The sequence below is a fragment of the Leuciscus leuciscus genome (assembly GCF_965113295.1).
Source record: "Leuciscus leuciscus genome assembly, chromosome: 2".
NCBI lineage: Eukaryota > Metazoa > Chordata > Actinopteri > Cypriniformes > Leuciscidae > Leuciscus > Leuciscus leuciscus.
The window spans coordinates 36,736,288-36,755,619 of NC_138726.1; the positions used below are offsets into that span (position 1 = coordinate 36,736,288).

Sequence of the window (19,332 nt, forward strand, 5' to 3'; positions counted from 1 at the left end):
ATCATTAGTAAATCCTGATTTTTCTGAAATCTGAACTCTTCTTGACGGGTTACTGCATGCATACTTGAGTTGACCAATGAAATCAGCTAGGACAGGGTTTGTGTTTAATCAGTTTGGAAAATAAATCTTTCAAATTTTTAGGCTTAGGATTGAAAATGAGCCTTTGGTGGTTGTTTGAAGCTAAGTAATTAATATGATAAATAATGTTACTGCTGTAATGCTGGTAAAATATATGTGTGTGTGTGTGTGTGTAATTGGGATGATTGAGAACCATTGCAACATTTTGACTTCTCACAGTTGTAAACCTAAAAACATGGATACCAATTGTTAAACCGGTTTGGAGCTGTTTTTCTATTTGTCAATCAATTTCTCAAATCATTTGCTTGTCCTATTTAGAGGGAGCTGTTTTTTTTACCAGTTAAATGTTTTGAAGGATTTATTCATCTCTTACAAATCACTTTCTGATTTTTTCAGGAGTAAGTTCAGTTAGAATGTGGTTGTCATTCCTGTAATGGACTGAGCTCTTTGTGCAGAGAACAGCAGTAAGCATTCAGAAATAGGAGGGACGTCCATATTTAGCTGCAGTATGTACAAGGCCATTGTTTTCTTCACTTCGTTACAACTTTTGTTGGCATTTTGAAAGAGTGGCACCACCATATCAACAGGTTAAATGACACCTTGTCAAATGTCTAGTTTGTGATGCTCTTTTTTCAAGGTGAGGTGCAGGAGGAGTGAAAGTGAGAGCGAGAGTCAGCGCTTGAATGACCACTGATGCATGACACTGGCCTCTCATTACTGTCTCTTCTGCCTTTACCAGTACACACACACACACACACACACACACACACACACACACACACACAGTTTTGGTTGTGAGCGGTGGCCTATTGAACGCTCATTGGTATGCTTGTGGTAATTTTACTGTCAAAACTCCCTCTCTCTCTGTTTCTGGCTGTCTTTCTCGCTCTCTCAGTCTCTGTGCCCCTGGTCATCCAGCTGTAAGTTCACCCTGAACTTCTGTCAAGCACATGATCAGGGCTGCATAAAGAAAGCTGCTCTGTTTTTCTGTCTATCATATGCTCTTCTCTCTCTCTCTCTGTCTCTCTCTGTCTCTGTCTCTGTCTCTCTCTCTCTCTCTGTCTGTGTGTTTGTGATAGGGCCAGACCTCTAGTCTCTCCTGTTGTTTATTTAGATGAGATCAGCCAAGGTTGGTGGTTCAAGTTCAGCTGTTATGGTGATGAGCAGACGTCAGTGTCCGGTTCTCCTTGCGAGACTGGCTGAATGGAAGATGTCTGTCCCATCATGCTTTGTTTTAGGGGGATGTTTATGCACTTGGTGTGTTTTTTGTTTTGTTTGTTTTTTTGCTGCTGCTGCATTTGGTAATCTCCAAAAGCCAAACTTCCTTAAGTTTTAAAGTAAGTTTTAAACATAGGCTATGTAAAAATATAATCCATGGTGTAAATGCATTTACACATCAAGTCAGAGTGTACTTTAACCCTTTAGAGGCTGATGAAAAGAAACCAGTATCTGCAAAGGAGTCCCAACTTCGTCACACTGTCGGAATATTTTACTTTTTTTCATTTTGACTTTATGAATAATTTTTTTTTGTTATTGTCAATAAATTACTTATGATCCAAAATAAAATATGAGTCTGTGTGACTGTGGGCTGTACTGCTTTGCTCCAACCCTATCAAACACACCTGAACCAGCTAATAAAGGTATTCAGGATTACTAGAAACGTCCAAGCTGGCGTGAGTTGGAACTCCCTCCAGGAATTGAGTTTGAGACCACTGATTTAAGTAAATTTCTTCTTTCTATACAATTTATGGGTCAAAACCCAGAACTACTAGTTTAGATATTTTTTGTGTATAATAGAAATATATTTTGAGGAATGTTCTTAACAGTAATGCATGCTATTGTTACATTAGTCCTAATATTGTTACGTTTATGGAAAATAGTGCTTTGGTTATTTTTCAGTTATACACTTAATGTTTTTTTTTATTTTTTCTTATTTTTTTTATCAAAGAACCCACACATACAACCCGTCACAGAAAACTTTCTGCATTTTACGTTTTCAAAAAACATCATTTAGTATAATTAGTAAGCTGTTTTCCTCATGGGGATAAGAAATGCCCCCAAAAGGACAAGAATTTCGGATATTGCCATCTTTGTGGGTACATTTTGTCTCCATAATGTAGGCTAGAGTATACCTGGACCACACACACACACACACACACACACACACACACACACACACACACACACACACACACACACACACACACACACACACACACACACACACACACACACACACACACACACACACACACACACACACACACACACACACACACACACACACACACACACACACACACACACTTGTGTCACACACTTAAAGCTGACGTACAGTAATGTTTGCTTATAAACAGCCAGATCAGTATGACATACTGTATGTATGTGATCATGAACATAATCTTTCTCTGATACTTTCTTACTGTGTATGTGTGTGTTTGAGCAGTGTATATACGGGTTCGGAACACATTTTTGCTTAATCGCATTGTCACACATAGATTGTCTGACATTTTCTCCATTTGTGGTGTGTGTGTGTTTGTGCGGTTGACACTCTTGACAGGCCTCCTCGCCATTGACTGATGGCACGTATGGATTGGACTAATCCAGGAACCTGGTTCCCTTCTCTCTCTCTCTCTCTCACACACACACACACACACACACACACGCACGTGCCACACACTGTCTTCTGTTCCTCACACTCAGACAGCTTCGGTTGGATATCTCTGTTTGTAATGGCGTCCCCTGCTCAATGATGACAATGGGGATTAAACGGCAAGTTTTTTTTAAACATATTTCTTCTCTTTTCCTGGTTCTGGAGAAAGAGAGCTTCCTTATCAGCTCTTCCAGGATCCGCATCATCCCTCTCTCCTCTCCTCCGCTGCCAATTACACAGCGGATCATTTACTTCAAGGGTATAAATGTTCCAACACAAGTATTAGCGAGCAGAGCTGAGTCGCTGACAGATGTACCAACTTTAATTCTCTACTTGTTTTTTTTTTTTTAAACTTTAATTAATTTATGTATCCTTTCTTCCCTCCCGCTCAGTCGTGATAATCTGGGTTGCCATGGCGACGGGGAGGAAGTGTCGCTGCTGTCACTTCAGTGTGTGTTTTTCAGTTAGCTAATGTATTCAGGAAGACAGTAAAAGAGAGGTAAACACTAGAGAATTGAGTCTGTGTGTATGTTTAGATGTGGATCTCTGATGGGACAGTGAGTGGTCTGCTGTCTGATGTGTTTCCATCACTGAACTTATTACTTGCACAGTCTTATTCTTTCTTTATTATAGTCGTTTTATTATTTATTTCAATTGTCCCTTTTTGAGCTACTGATATTTTATTTTGTTTGGTAATATAACTTATTTACATATAATTTACATTCATTTTATTTGCAGCATGCACTGTGTTCCAAAATATTATGCAAGTCAATCAGTAGGATTTTAGTACATTAGCATTCAGATTTTAGTTTTTCAAACAGTGCAGTGACACCTGATTAGCCTGCTGTGTGTGTGTGTGTGTGTGTGTGTTGGTTTCTCTTGTGCTAATTAAACGTGCACCTGGCTTGTCAGCTCAGAGAGGAAAATACTTATGTCAAGCCATACCTGCTTTTATGACAGTGTCCTCCTGACATCATTTCAATGGACTCTTTTCACAGACTGTGATGATGTGTTCCCACAGTTATTATGATTTGTAAATCTAGCATTTTTTTGTTTATTTTTATATTAAAGGTGCTCTAAGTGATGCTGAGAGTGTTGACATTCGAATTGTTGTCAAACAAAACGGAGGCTATCTAGACCCTCCCTCCTCCTCATCCCGTCTCCTCCCTCCTCCCCTCCCTTCCAGCATAAAGGAAAGTCAAAGTAGTCACTAAAAACAAAGTTAAGTTTTACTGATACTTCATTCAATGTGTAATGTCACAAAGTTAGATAAATGCTTTTATATATTGCAGAACAGAATGCAGAAAAAGAGAAACATTGTCTTAAAATCGTTTCGCCACCTGAGGTTATAACTATAACGTTAGCTCCCATACAAGGACGCAATAGTAGCAAGATAACGTTAGCTTCGCGTTTCCCAGTGAGCATAAACAACGGCGGCGTCGTAAACAAATTTAGTCAAAGTTGTCAATAGCCTATAAATGAACATTCAAGTCCATAACAAACAGTGGGTGAAAAATGGATTTACCTGTTCTGCAAAAACAGAGCAACTGAATGTCTGATTGGAAGCCCTTCTGCCGGCGGAGTTCTCGCCACATTTCGAGGGTTTTTCCGATGTAAATTCGGGACTTCGCGGGTTCCTTATCCTTGTCCCTCTTCTTTACAATTTGTTCATCGGAACGTCGTCTCTTTAGTCGTGTGTCGGCCATAATTCAAACTTCCCTCTTCATGCTTCTCTCTCGTCTCTCCTCCACACCCCCTTCATGTCCACGCGCACTAACCCCCAAACCACACCCCTCAAATACTTCTTGTCGGTGATTGGCTGGAGCACTGTTTGTTGTGTTTCGTGGTGCGGGTGAGCCCAGTTTGTTTTTGTTGCCGTTTGTGGAGCCTGTGGTGTCTAGAGAGACCGCGTTTTTTTACAGTGTGTTCAGGGGACAGGCAGCTAGCGGATAGTGAGGAGGTGTTTGCTGTATGTGACAAAAAATGTTTTGGCCTAAAAAACGCGTGGCATCACATTTACATTTACATTTACATTTACATTTAGTCATTTAGCAGACGCCCTTATCCAAAGCGACTTACAAATTAGGACTAAGTTCAGCGAGTCATCATAAAGAGGCAAAAGCAACAACAACGCAGGAAGTGCTCAAAATACGAAGTTCAGGTATTATTCAGAGTAGCATAAGCCTGATAAGTGATGTTTCAAAGGGAAAGGATTTTTTTTTATTTTTTATAAGGTTAAGTGCTCACGGAAGAGATTGGTTTTCAGCTGTTTTTTGAATGTTGTCAGGGATTCTGCATTCCGGATGAGGGTGGGGAGAGCGTTCCACCAGCATGGAACTGTAAATGAGAATGTTCTGGAAAGTGATTTTGTGGCTTTCTGTGATGGAACCACAAGACGTCGCTCGTTGACCGATCGTAGGTGTCTGGTAGGGATGTAGACTCGTAGGAGTGAGTGAAAGTAGGAGGGAGCTGAGCCTGTGATAGTTCTGTAAGCAAGCGTCAGTGCCTTGAACTTGATGCGAGCAGCTAGAGGTAGCCAGTGCAGAGAGATGAACAGAGGAGTGACGTGGCATCACTTAGAGCACCTTTAATGTACATTTATAAAACTATACTCAGTGTTATATTATCCAGGCACTAATGTACAAAAAGATGGATTCATATTGCTGTGAGGTTCAGTACACTTACATTTAAAAAAAAAAAAGAGTAAAATCAACAATAACTGGCTGGAAACAAATAGCCAGCAAACTTCTGTATTTTGTCAAATTACTGTAAAATTAACAACATTAGTTTTATGCATACTGTAAAACAAAGTACATAATTTTCTGTTATTTATTTTTAATTTTTTTATTTTACTGTTATATATTCAATAACACAAGTTTTTGCTTCACATCAACAGCTTTATTCATGTTTCATCTTTTACATTTCATAGCTGAACTTCAATCAAATATACAGATTTACTAGCATATTAACCATAATTTCATCGATGAACAAAATAATTTATAGCCATACCAGTAAAATCACAGTAACACACTGTGTCAGTGAAAAATAAATGTTGGAAATATAATATAAATCTAACAATAAAAGAGTTAAAATACTTAATTATTAGTAGTATACAACAACAACAAGTGAATTAATATTGTCTTAAAACGTTTAAAACCATATGCTGTAAAGAAAAAGGTCTTTTTCGCAACGACTCTTTCCGACTGTCTCAGGATGGACCGGCCGGTCTGCCAGCGTCGCTGCAGGAGGAAAATATTAGTTAGCACAGCTTTACTGGGAAATTGAGCAAATAACATTAGAATAATATATGTACAAGACGATTGTACATGTGTTTTAAGGTATACCTTCCAATTGAACATACTCCTAGGCCTTTCATCTTCACGACGATGCGGGAGGAAAAGGCCAGTAGCACAGCTTTAACTCGGAAATTGAATACTTGCTCAAATATTATTATGAAAACGTATTAAATAAAATGTAGCTTTATATCTAGCAAATAACATCAGAATTAAACATTTTAAATGATTAAAAGATCTAGAAATAAAAGTTAACCTACCATACTCTTGTGGGCTTCAATCTTCATGATGAAACTAACTGTTAGTCACAGACCCGTTGTGTGAGGAGGTGTGTGGTGGTTTTTCGTGGTCATTTAGTACTGTATTTAGATTTACAGTAGGCTATTATTAGGCTAATATTTTCCCTGAATGCATTGAATCTGCAGTAAGATTATACAGCCAATACAGTACTATACACAGCTAATACAGTAAGAAACTGTTAAGAGTAATAATACTGCGAAAACAACAGAATCTCATGGTTTAGTAAGGATGCATGAATATTAAAATTCTTGCAAATAAACTGCTAAATGCAAATTAATAGGCTATATAGATCAGAACTATGCACATTATTGTCGTTGCACATGCATCAATGTCTGTAAATTACTTTTCATTGCTAAAATTTAGATTTATACATCATAATAAACATGTTGCAATTAAAAATCACAATTCATTAGATGTTTACAGTTGTTGTAAATTATTTTAATGTATTTGCACAGTCATACATTTTTGTTTTATTAACCAGATGGACAATTAAACATTTACCTGAACATTAGTTACACGTAACTTCACATTTAAATTTTACTGTCAGATGGACAAATAAACATTTAACTGAACTTTACCAACAAATTTATTAAAAATTCACATTTAAATTTTACTGTGAGATAATTAAGAATCAAATCACTTAGTATTTGAAATGAGTGCGGGTTCTCTAGTAACGTACATGTTAGCAATGGCGGCAACATAACAAGAACAGCAATCTACAGTGAGACATTTAAGATTATTTGCAAGTCATTACTTTTACAAATAACTGGAATAGAATTTAAACAAAAAATATTGATACGATTCTTTTTCTAGTAATCTATTAGTTTGCATTCACATTGCACGTATCTATTTTGACATGCATTCATTTATTTTTCTCTTGCTGATCGCTGTAGAGCCTCAGTTAAAGCTGCTCGTGAACCGATCATCTCTTCCTTCTAGTTAATTTATAGCATCAAATAAAAATGAATGAACATAAGGATTGTTGTTTTAACCGCGGAAAGACTTCAGTATACACCATAAACATGTTTTTTTTTTTTTAAGTTCAAATCCTCCAATGTTAAAGGGATAGTTCACCCCAAAATGAAAATTCTGTCAGTAATCACTCACCCTCATGTTGTTTCCAACCCTGTAAGACTTTCGTTCATCTTCGGAACACAAATTAAGATATTTTTTGAGAATACTTTTTGCGTACAAAAAAACAACAAAAATAATGACTTTGTTCAACTATTTATCTTCGTCTGTGTGGGCCAGAATGAATTCACGTAGTGTAACAGCCATAGACAGAAAAATAAATGGACACAGCGACCCCATTGGATTCAACAGAGAAAAGTGAAGTCAATTAGAAGCTCTCACTTCCTGATGGTCGAGCGTACTGCGCAGACTCAAACTGAGCTTGACGACGTAGATGTGACGTGAGCAACCCGTCTGTCTTCTAGTAGCTGTGCCGAGAGAAATCTGAATCATTCCCTTCTGAAACTTTCAGAGACGGAGAGCGTGAGTAGGAGGTGTCCATGAGCTAGGAGCAGGAGAAACTTTTGCTAAGTAGATTCATTATTTTGTCATTTTGCCTCCACGTCCCCCCGATTGGCGCGAGCTTCTCCTCCTGTATATACGGTAATCTCTCTTAGAGGTCGACCGATAGTGGATTTTACTGATAACGATAGCTAGGTTGGGCCATACTTGCCGATAACCGATTAATCAACCGATAGTTTTTAAAATTGATACTGGATAAAAACAAACATAACACTCCAAGTAAAACAGTGCTGAACTTTATTATAAAAATAATACAACTGTATTGAACCATGAAAACATGCTAAATGAAATAAATATATAATATGAATAAATATTGAAGTCAATAAAAGACATTCATTCAAACTGAAACAAAAAGTAATACTCTAAATAACAAATAAAACCAGTTACATTCAAAATGTAACTATTAAACTGTTATTTTTCAAGCCAACTTAATGAATAAAAAAGTAACAAAATTTGATCGGTATAATATTTGAGCAATACAATTGCACCTTGATCATTCATGTTAGTTTGATAGTGCATTAACTATGGTTAACAAATAAAAACCTTAATTTAAAAATGTATTAGTACATTAATTAATTGACAAATAATGAACAATCCTTCTACAGAAGTTATTAACCTTAGTTAATGTTACATATGGAATTTTATTGTAAGTGTTATCATTTCATATAAATCCAAACAGTCATGCTTAAATATCTACAATGCCAGAGCATTGAAATGACATAAATATTAAATGTATAGTCTCACACTTTTGCTTCTATTTTATAAACACTTGATCATTATCTAATCAAAATAACAAAACATGTATTAAAGTGATGACGAAAAAATAACCGAAATCTAATGCTTTTCTGATTTGTTTATGTTTCTGTCGGCTGTATGAACATATCAGTTTGCTATCTTACGTCTCTAGCTTTAAATATGCAACTTCTCTGCATATTAAATGCATAAAAGTGACCAGCTGGATATAAACTAATGCAAATAGAGGTAACAATTGTGACATTAAACATTCGGGTCGGACTTAAGTTTATTTTTGTCAGTGTTTTAACCGCTTGAGGTACTACTAATGTTCGCGTCCTCTCAGCCTTGAAGGCAAACAAACATAGGCTACTGTTGTGCTGTTCTTTCTCTACTAATGCAGCATTTAGTAAACAAATGAATCACTTTATAATGATATGACAAAATGTACTGTATACCTTTTAGCTGTCGGTGCTTTAAACGCGCATCTGATGTCAGCGCTCTCCACGCAGTGTGCTCTCAGTGCAGCACGCAGCATCACGTGTCGAAATAAACAACACGAGGCATCAGCGATAGTTTTTATTACACCTCTAGAGGCCGCTCTTGTACTGCATGATGCCAGCAGACCCTTCTCAGCTCTCTCTTACTGTGTAATGAATGACAGCGCGCGCTTCTCAGCCGCTCCAGCAACGGACGCAACCAGGAAAAACTATCGGTATGTATTTTTGCCGATAACGATAGTTCCACCAATCAACTATCGGTGCCGATTAATCGGCAAAACCGATGAATCGGTCGACCTCTAATCTCTCTACTGTGCGACAGAAAGTCAAGTGGTTATGACGCAATCGTTAGCCTATTTTTACAAAAAACTGCATCTACGGGGCCATAACGTAAGATACAAGGTAATGGAGCCTTTTATATATTTTCGCGTTTCTTTAGAAATAAATAATGGACAAATGAAGTCTTTAAACGCCTCAGATGTAAAGTTATTCGCTGTCAAAGTGAAGCCAAAATGAATGGGTGTCAATGGAATGCTAACAGCAGGTGATGGTCTGCTAATCAATGGCGGCGCCCGGGGAAGCTTCAATTTTTATCCGAATGATTGCCCCCCTGGTGAAATCGCACAATCTGTTGCAAGAGTTAGCGATTTACGATGACAGACACGACCACATCGTGCATGCGACAAAATTTACCGCTACTATTGGCTAAATGGGGAGGCTGCAGACCTGCAGCCAGTAGATACGGCCCAGGCAGTTTTACGCCCCTGTTGTTCCTCGTGAGTCCAGTAGGGGGAGAGGAATATACGGAGAACTAATAAGCCCACAGAAGACTATTTGAAGAGTTCAGATGCAAAAGCCTCTAAGTGCCATCTGAAATTTTATTCTAGAATGATCATTTTTAGCTTGTACATTTAAGTTAAATAATTTCACTTAAATGACAATAAATAGGTAATTTGCATTGCCATTTAAGTGACATTATTGAACTTAAATATACAAGCTTGATAAAAATTATTATTCTAGAAGATAATTTCAGATGGCACTTAGATGCTTTTGCCTCTGAACTCTTCATTTGTTCTTGTGAATTGAAAAATTAATAATACACATAGTTGGATCAGATGGACAAAGTAATGATATATGACCTAGGCCTACAGTAGAAAAGTTACATTCACTGTGAGTGATTCAGGGTGCTTGTATTTAAATTTGACTTTGTTTTTTGTTTTTACCCATGTTTTAATCTTTTTAACAAAAACATTGATTTGTGATCACAGTCGCAGACCCCCAGTTGAAGAATATATGTATATGTATATGTATGTATGCATGTATGTATGTTTGTTGCAGGGGCAGACTGGGACCAAAAAGTGGCCCTGGACTTTCTGGCCCACAGCAGCCCACCACATCTCACATCATAACACATTGGCACATTAATGTGCAGAATAATTTTTAACACCACTTATAGCATAAAAATATAACACAATTCGTTCGGGTCACATGACGTCACTGTAGCTTTGCGCCGCCATCTTTACGACCGACGGTCTCAGTAATGCCTGCAATATGTTGTGCAGTTAGCTGCAACAACAGCCGAAAGAGGAACCCCGAACTGGTATTTTATTCTATACCAAAAGAAAAGGATAGAAGAAAGAAGTGCAAACCGAAGCATTGAGAACTTTGTAGGTGTACAGAAAATTTATTAAAAAGATAACTAGATTATAAAGACTGCGTCCGATTGAGTCTGCATGTAAACATGTAACGTTGTTATAATACAGTCATAAAACTACAGTCTTTATAATCTATCTTTTTAATAAACTGTCGGTACACTTACAAAGTTCTCAGTGCTTTCGGTTTGCATTTGGGGCCCTTATTATGCTACCGTTGAAGTGTTGTGCTATTTTGAGCCTTTTTAGTGGTATAAAATAGTGATTTACCAAATGCCCCGAAAGCTAGCGTTAGCAGCTAATCTCCGGTTTGCATGAAAACATGTCCCAGAGAACGGTCGACTCGGTACACACGTTATTAACCCCTAGGTTCATTTGGCGTCAGAATTGTCCTTTAAACCATAGTATATTTCACATAAACACAAATCCTGGAAGTAGGATGATGTCAAAGTTAATTTATTCTGATAAATATCATGTTTATTAATGATATTCATGATATTCCTTCCCTTCATGTTCTTTCAATGAGTAAACACATCTGACATTAAAGAACATTATCCAGATGAATGACAGCTAGCCGTGAGCTGTGGTTAACAGCTGGCAAGCTACCAGCTGTTAGCCACTTGGCTAGCTAACAACCAGGGGGGCAGGGTTTTATATTATTTTGAAGTTTACCCGGGCGCCGCCATTGGCTAGCGGACCATCACCTGCTGTTAGCATCCCATTGACTCCCATTCATTTTGGCGTCACTTTGACAGCGAATAACTTTACATCTAAGGCGTTTAAAGACTCCATTTGTCCATTATTTATTTCTAAAGAAACACGAAAATGTATAAAAGGCTCCATTACCTTGTATCTTACGTTATGGCCCCGTAGAAGCAGTTTTTGTAAAAATAGGCTAACGATTGCGTCATAACCACGCGACTCTCTGTCGCACAGTAGAGAGATTACCGTATGGACAGGAGGAGAAGCTTGCGCGCAATCGGGGGGACGTGGAGGCAAAATGACAAAGTAATTAATCAGAATACTTAGCACAAGTTACTCCTGCTCCTAGCTCATGGACACCTCCTACTCACGCTCTCCGTCTCTGCAAGTTTCGGAAGGGAATGATTCAGATTTCTCTCGGCACAGCTACTAGAAGACAGACAGGTTGCTCACGTCACATCTATGTCGTCAAGCTCAGTTTGAGTCTGCGCAGTACGCTCGACCATCAGGAAGTTAGTTGTTCTAATTGACTTCATTTTTTTCCGTTGAATCCAATGGGGTCGCTGTGTCCAGTTTATATACTGTCTATGCTAACAACTCGCTACCTAGTAAGAGCAAATTACCACCAAAATCATACATTTGAAATTTTTTTTATAATACCTACATTTCCCATGATTAAAGCTGCTGTCGGCAACCCTGGAAGATTGAGTGGACTTAACCAAAATGTTGAATGTTTACAACTCTCATGCCCCTCCCCCACTATCAACGAATCGAATACCCTTCCATCGAGTTCGTGATCGTCGGCCGACGCACAAAAACCGCTGGCTTAAGCCTGGAACACACCAAGGCGACGGTCGGCTGTCCGGCAGTTTTTTGCGCCGGCCGACAGTGTGTTCCGCACATAGAGGTTCCGCACTGTCGGCTGAAATTGGTCCTCGTCGGCATTTTTTCGGCCGATTCCACATGTTAAATCGGCGTCGCGCCTTCGGTGAAAGAGGGAACTCTGATTGGCTGTTCAGCTTAGTGAACGAGGCAGTGCACGATAATAGTAGCAAAACAGCGAGCAAAAAAGTCAGACAGATAGAAGGCTGTTTTAATGTCACGTCATCTTACCTGAGTGTTCCTTGGCGAATATTTCAATATTAACATGAGTGGAGTGGAATAAAGAAAGTGTTTAGCAGGAAATAATGGATTGATATTCAAAACGGTAAGCACGCACTGCTTGGTTTACGGTTTGTATATCTGCAGCCTGCAGCGTCGGTTTCTCTTTTTGAACGATGACTATAGATGAATATATCTGCAGAAATAGACAGTTGTCTCATTTACACGCAGGCGCAGAACGCGCATTCTAGCTGACAGTCGGCAGCAGTTCTCTCGGTGTGTTCAAGTGCAGCTTTTTTCCCGCGACGTGAGGCGACAACAATGTCGGCTTTCATCAGCGCTAGTTCAACGGCGTCGGCGTCGTGCATGTGTGTGTATATATATATATATATATATATATAACGTTATGTGTATGTATATGTATATGTATATGTATATGTATATGTGTATGTGTATGTATGTGTATGTATGTATGTGTTTACGTGTGTATGTGTGTATGTTTAGACACGCACACAGAAAGAATGTGTGTGTTTGAGTGGCACATCCTTTGCTCTTCACGGGTCTTATAATTCACTCCCACCTCTTTCCACCCAGATGACTCCTCCGCCTGAGCTGGTTTGACCACTGGTCATGTGGTGTTATGCAGGTCAGTAGGAGTAATTATTTCTAGCCACTGAATACACACTGAAGATGAATAGTTTTTGAAGAGAGTGTAATGTGTGGCTGACCCATGGTTCATCCCGACTCTACAGCCATGATTTATCCCCTTGGTCTGTGTGTGTTAACCAGAGGAGGGTGACAGCGCTCTTAGCTTCACTTCCATCTTCATCATGGAGAACAGGAGACAGTTGGAGAGAGAGGCTAATCATTTCCTCATCTCTCTGCTGCCTCATATATGGGACTTATGTCTGATCTCTGACTCACAAAGCAAAGGAGATGCCGAGACACTTGTAACCCTCGGACGGTGTGCCTTTTTCTTTTTTTTAGATAAAACATGACAAGTTCATCTAAGGCCATAGTTTTACCATTTGATTTAAGGGATCTAGTCACAAGTGGACAGTACTAAATCCAGGCGTAAAACAAGCTGTTCAAACTGCAAGTCTTAGCTCTCGATTCTGATTTATTGCTCAGATCTTATTTCGTTGTGTCTTTTTTTTTTTCTTTTTTATGTCGCCACTGGCCAGTATCGAATTCGAGTGTGAACTGGTCACAGTACTAAACTGACCTGAGCTGAACTGATAAAGAGGATGCAGACGAGGATGCAAAGTTTCTATCATATAGTTTTATTTGTAAAAAGAAAAAAGTAGGGCGACACTTGGTATTTGTTCATCAGTTGTTGAGTGGATAGAGGCATATCTGAAATCGAGCATGCAGTCGATTGTAAGGAAGGGATGAGTTTTAAGTGGACTAAATGATTGGAGGTTTGTACTGTTCATAAAAAAAACACACAAAAAAACACAGATCCGAGTCGCATATGAGCAAAACATTTTTTTTTTATTTTTTATTTGGGCTACTTTTGCCTGCAGTCTGATAGCATTTCTTGTGAACTAGCTATGTAGTAGATTTGACCACAAGTGACTACAGGACACACATGCATGTTGAGGTTTATTTACAATTTGTCACTTATTTCATGATTAGCAGCATCGCTTCATTAGTTGTTGTTACTTCCTTACTTATGCCTGCTACCCCTCCTGGGGCATAGGCCGCTGACAAGAGCTCTCCAGGCATCCCTGTCTTGGGCTTTTCTCTCCAGCTGGCTCCAGGTGTATCCAAGTTCTTTGGTATCAGCTGCCAGATCTTGGCGCCACGTTGTTGTTGTTACTGATTTGAAAAAGTTTTGTTCTGCTTTGTTTGTAAATTCAAGTTTGGTGAAGTCAGATTTTACTAATAAAGGATCTAAATGTTAGAGATTACAGATTTGGGCTGAATTCAAAGAGCTCAAACTTTAAATAGTGATATTGGCTGTATTGTGGGAAAGTGTAGATTTCCACATTTTGAATGTAGGCCTACCAGTATTATTATTTCTCATTTATGATTTATTACTTAAAATCGAGATGCAAGGGAAGTAGCGTCAGATTGTTTCTTCCATATTGTGATGTACATCCGAGTGATTGTATTATATTTTTAAAAAGTAGGACGACACTTGATTCTTTCCATCAGTTGTTGAGAAAGGGCTGGGGTTTAAGTGGACTAAATGATTGAAGTCTGTCACCAGAGAGACGTCTGTCGTTTCACTGGAAGATTGAGTTATGACATTTTGATTAAAAAAATTACAAAGTCAATAAATAAATAAATAAAGTATGCATGGATGAATCATCACAATTGGATCAATAACATGCATTTAGAAAATGGACAATTTTATTTCATGCTGACTTAAAATGTTGTTGATTTTTGAATGTATTAACAGCAATCTCTTGGCTGACCTGAGATTGGATTACCTGAGACCTAAAATGGTTAAAAAATTAAACTAGGATAAACAAGCACTGTGTACTATAAGAGGCAGTGTTAAAGGGATAGTTCACCCCAAAATGAAAATTCTGTCATCATTTACTCACCCTCAAATTGTTCCAAACCTGTATGAATTTCTTTCAAGATATTTTGAAGAATATTGTTAACCAGGGGTCTCGTTTATAAAACTGTGCGTAGGATCCTTACTAAAAGTGTATGTGCGCCCGAAAGCCAAAAATGATGTACGGCAAAAAAAAAATTCAGACTGATAAAACCGTTCGTACGCCAGAACCTGCGCAGAATTCACTTTATAAATCCCAGTCAGCGGAAGATTGTGCGTACATGCGTCTCCACCGCGAAATAACCATATATGGAGCTTACAACGCAGATCCTCATCTGCATATCATTTGCATATGATTATTCATCCACGTGATAACGTTTAGCGGTACAAGACACATTACATTAATACAAATCATGTAGTTGCCTATCCTTGTTTTTGAATACATAAATCAAATAGTGTAAAATACATTTCAGAGAAAGTTTTCCTCAATCTTTTCCACTGGCCGAATTGTATTTTTAATTGATTTATATTTTTAATGGAAACAGATAGGCCTTGGGCATTATTTGCACGAAACTATTTTCTCAGACAATCTGGTATGATCATGATAAGCAATTATCTCTGTGGTTAAAACATTAAAACACAGCACGCCACAGGAAAAGTGTTAAGAAACATCGCATCCACAACAAATATTTCTATTGATTGAATATAAATTTTTTTGTAACTTCTCATAATGATTTCATGTTTAAGTGTTTAACTCCATTAATTTGAATGGCATATTTAATCTAAATGTTTATATCAGAAGTAAAACATAGTTTAAATCATTATTTTATTTATTTAAACTGTTATTTGCGTCAGTTTCACTAAAAGGCTCAACACTGGCGCGGACATTTAAGAAGGGATGGATATTTGCTTCAAGTGATAGGCTTGGTGAGTGAAATTATATTTGTATTATCTTTCTGTATATATGTTTGATTTTCTTTAGATTTTCTGTCTAAAAGTGACCAAAAAGACATTTAACTCCAGCTCACCATCGGTGTCGCCAAACTGCTCCGTCTCCAAAACGTTTGTACGCATGGGTCAGAGTTTGCGTGCAGGTGTGCAAATTTTCCCGTCAAGTTTGTTTTTATAAATCACAACTTATGCGTCGGAAGTGGCGTACGCCTCTTTCAGGGCCTGTTTTGTGCGTACACAACGGTTATAAATGAGGCCCCAGATAGTTGATGGATGCCATAGACTTCCATAATATATATATTTTTCTACTATGGAAGTCAATGGGTGCCTTCAACAGTTTGATTACCAACATTCTTCAAAATATCTTTTTTTGAGTCCAACAGAAAAAAGAAACTCATACAGGTTTGGAACTCATACATAGGTTATTTATGTCTGAGAGTTGTACCAAGACAAATTCCTATCAACTTGTTGACATGGCAATACATTTATTGAATTGATTGAATTGAATTGAATTGAACAACTTGAGGAGTGAGTAAATTATGACAGAATATTCATTTTGGGGTGAACTATCCCTTTAATGGAGACATGGGCGTCTGCAGCCGTTCCTGCTGTGAGACACTCACTATAGGGCCAGAGATTTGTCACTAGGTGGCAGCTGGACATCATGAATGTATCTGTTTTTACTTCCCCCTCTCTCAGCAGATGTTAAAGTTTCGTTTTTTTTGTAGGGTGATGCTGCTCTATGATGGCTTCTCTTGCATCTGTGATGCTGTAAAGAGCCCAGGAGCATGACCCGCCCCGCTCCGCCCTGTTAACCCTTCTGATTGGCTCTAATTCTTAGTGGCACAGTACATTGGGCACATGACAGTAACGGTGTTCCAGATCGCTGGTGAGCGAGCCGCCTCAAAACACACCCCACATGCTCTCTCCCACACACACAAACTGGATCGTGTTAGTGTCACTTCTGTTTCACTGGTCTCGTATGAACTTAAGTGCTTAAGCAGACTGTTCAATATGCCACCAGCAATTACATTTTCAAATGGGTGGGTTTGCAAACATCATCTGTGTTAATCTGTCTGTCACTGCCCGAGTTTCTGCCGGAGGGAGGAAAGAGGATTAAGTTATTCAGTCCCTGGTAGAATATTCTCTTTGTTCACCCTGACTGAAGGAGAAGTAAATAAAGCAACAAGATTTCATCCTGACGAGTTAAAAAAGGCAGATTCCTCCTGCCATGTCTCTTGGATTTGGCTAATGCTGTTCAGACAAGTCATCCTCCCAGAATCCGTTTAGAAATCATCAAAATGTGAGAGGAGTCCAGCGCTGGGAAAGAGCAGAGAGCGGCCTGGGCTATAGACTGTGGAATGTGAACTTGCACGTTTAGGTATTGATTATACACATTTCCATTTCCTTCGATTCAGTTCTGATTCACAAACTCTTAATTTGGGTAAATATAAATGACAATTTGCTTACACATGAAATGAATTCTGTCTCAGATTATGATGCTGATTATACAGGAAACCATGTGTAATGTTAGAAAGATTTCTATTTAGTGGCCAAGCACCGAAGGTACGTAGGCACCTAATTGTAATCGTTAGTCTTCTTCTTCTTCTTCTTCCGCTCTTGAGTCTATGGCACCCCATAGAACCGCTTGTGGAAAATGTATGTAATTTGGCACACAGATAGAGGACGGTCTGAACATTAACCACATACATTTTGTAGTCTCTAACTCAGTCCCTCTAGCGCCACCAACAGTCCAAAGTTTCACCTACGTTTATGATAATAGGCTAACTTTTGAACAGTAAGGGCTAGAAACAAAATTCTAGTCATGTGACACTGGAGTAATGATGCCGAAAATTCAGCTTTGCCATCACATGATAGGAATAAATGACACTTTAAAATTAAACAATGAAACAGTCTGAACATATACACAGCTCTGTTTGTGCTGTAAAATAGGCTACCAAAGCGATACCCATGTCTTGATTCACAGTGCCAGGGAACAGCTGACAGCAGTGGTAAAATGATCTGATTTATTGTTTGAACTTCCAAGAACAGAGTAATCAGTGTGTCATGCTGGGATTTTCAGATGTGAGTCTACAGCACAGTCTCTCACACAGAAACACATTCTTTAGCTCAGGTTGACAGGAACGCTTTTAAAAACATCATACACCAGTGTGCCAAAATGTTATTGAGTTGTTTATTGTAGGAAGATCCCAGCTCCTGTTCTTTTCAGCTTGAAACGCTCCGAGCGGGGCAAGCATGCTCCATCACTCAGCTGGGCCAAACGAGCGTGACGCTCCCGCTAGCTGAAATTTAACGCCTCACCCGCTTATTGATCCTTCCTGCAGAGGAAAGAGAGAGAGTGGGTGAGAAAGGGGCGGCAGGTCTAGGCCGGACACTGTCCTTGACTCCATGTCCGCTGGAGAGCCCTGGAGGACGCACCACTTCCACTGCCCTCCACATCAGCAGCCTCCTCCCTGGGGCTCACTGCACTTTACAGCAGGATATTGATTTTGTAGGAGGAATGCAAGAAGGGGGATAGCGAAAGAAAGTAAAAAAGACAAACTGGAAGCTTGAACAGGTGAAGGGAAGAGGAGAAGGAAAGGGAGATATTGAGACATAGAAATGAGGGTTGATGGGTAACTGATGTGCTTGACTGCTCACCAGGACGAAGGACAGACTGAGTTAAACCACTCTTATATCTTAATCATCTTCAGCCGATACAAACAACCATAGTGCAGTAGTCATAGCACAGTGCTGATTAATTGCCTTATTCGCATGATACTAAAATAATACATAATAAAAATTACCATGGTACTGTACCATATAGTGAAGGCTGGATTTTATAAATGTCATGGTGTAAATGTAGCGTTTATTTTTTATTTATCTTTTTTTTAAGCTGTTTATGTATTTAAAAAAAAAAATCTGAATCTACAATTTATTGTTGAAAAGCTAACTATTAATGCAAATTAATTAGAAATAAATGGTTCAAATATTTACTCAATAGCCGATTCGGTTTTTGCTATCATGAAATGCGAGAGTTCACTGTTATTGTTATATTGCAAGATCCATGTCTAAAAATATGTTATTGTATGACACTTTTTTTTTAACATAACATAACATCCTCCATCCGTTCCACTTATTTTCAGCTCTTTGTACTGTGTACACTGCTATTTATTTGATAAAAAATATAGTAGAAATATTAATATTGTGAAATATCTTATTGTAATTTATTCCTGTGATGTCAAAGCTGAATTTTCAGCATCATTACTCCAGTCTTCAGTGTCACATGATCCTTCAGAAATCATTCTAATATGATGATTTGCTGCTG

At 38.5% G+C, this 19,332-nt stretch overlaps 1 protein-coding gene and 1 long non-coding RNA gene across 2 annotated transcripts in view; one reads left to right on the top strand and one right to left on the bottom strand.

The window, feature by feature from the left end:
* fto (FTO alpha-ketoglutarate dependent dioxygenase) overlaps positions 1-19,332 on the top strand; it is a 138,049-nt gene that overhangs the window by 7,812 nt on the left and 110,905 nt on the right. The gene's annotated exons all lie outside the window — the stretch shown is intronic.
* Positions 1,875-6,241, bottom strand: LOC309492279. The gene is made up of 3 exons (XR_014203496.1): positions 5,328-6,241; positions 2,368-3,805; positions 1,875-2,210 (listed from the first exon to the last, which is right to left on the bottom strand). It is a non-coding gene; the product is annotated as an uncharacterized lncRNA (long non-coding RNA).